This window comes from Nerophis lumbriciformis, unplaced genomic scaffold, assembly GCF_033978685.3.
Source record: "Nerophis lumbriciformis unplaced genomic scaffold, RoL_Nlum_v2.1 HiC_scaffold_42, whole genome shotgun sequence".
NCBI classification, from domain to species: domain Eukaryota; kingdom Metazoa; phylum Chordata; class Actinopteri; order Syngnathiformes; family Syngnathidae; genus Nerophis; species Nerophis lumbriciformis.
Genome location: NW_027316584.1, coordinates 177,501 through 178,536, shown reverse-complemented (window position 1 = coordinate 178,536; position 1,036 = coordinate 177,501).

Below are 1,036 nucleotides of genomic sequence, written 5' to 3'. Positions count from 1 at the left end.
GACAGGGGCTCATGCAGACACCTGTGTCCGCCTAAGGGGCGCTATCTCGGACACATTTTCAACTTTTCCCGCATGAATGAAATCCTGGAACTGATTCCACCCAGGTACTTAGGGCTTCCAGGGCTTGAGCGACAGGGGCTCTGTCCGGAGCGTGTGTCCGCCTAGGGGGCGCTGTCTCGGACACATTTTCAACTTTTCCCGCATGGATGAAATCCTGGAACTGATTCCACCCAGGTACTTAGGGCTTCCAGGGCTTGAGCGACAGGGGCTCTGTCCGGAGCGTGTGTCCGCCTAGGGGGCGCTGTCTCGGACACATTTTCAACTTTTCCCGCATGGATGAAATCCTGGAACTGATTCCACCCAGGTACTTAGGGCTTCCAGGGCTTGAGCGACAGGGGCTCTGTCCGGAGCGTGTGTCCGCCTAGGGGGCGCTGTCTCGGACACATTTTCAACTTTTCCCGCATGAATGAAATCCTGGAACTGATTCCACCCAGGTACTTAGGACTTCCAGGGCTTGAGCGACAGGGGCTCTGTCCGGAGCGTGTGTCCGCCTAGGGGGCGCTGTCTCGGACACATTTTCAACTTTTCCCGCATGAATGAAATCCTGGAACTGATTCCACCCAGGTACTTAGGGCTTCCAGGGCTCGAGCGACAGGGGCTCTGTCCGGAGCGTGTGTCCGCCTAGGGGGCGCTGTCTCGGACACATTTTCAACTTTTCCCGCATGAATGAAATCCTGGAACTGATTCCACCCAGGTACTTGGGGCTTCCAGGGCTCGAGCGACAGGGGCTCGGTCCGGAGCGTGTGTCCGCCTAGGGGGCGCTGTCTCGGACACATTTTCAACTTTTCCCGCATGAATGAAATCCTGGAACTGATTCCACCCAGGTACTTGGTGCTTCCAGGGCTCGAGCGACAGGGGCTCGGTCCGGAGCGCGCGTCCGCCTAGGGGGCGCTGTCTCGGACACATTTTCAACTTTTCCCGTATGAATGAAATCCTGGACCTCCGTCCAGGTACTCGGGGCTTCCCAGGACTTGAG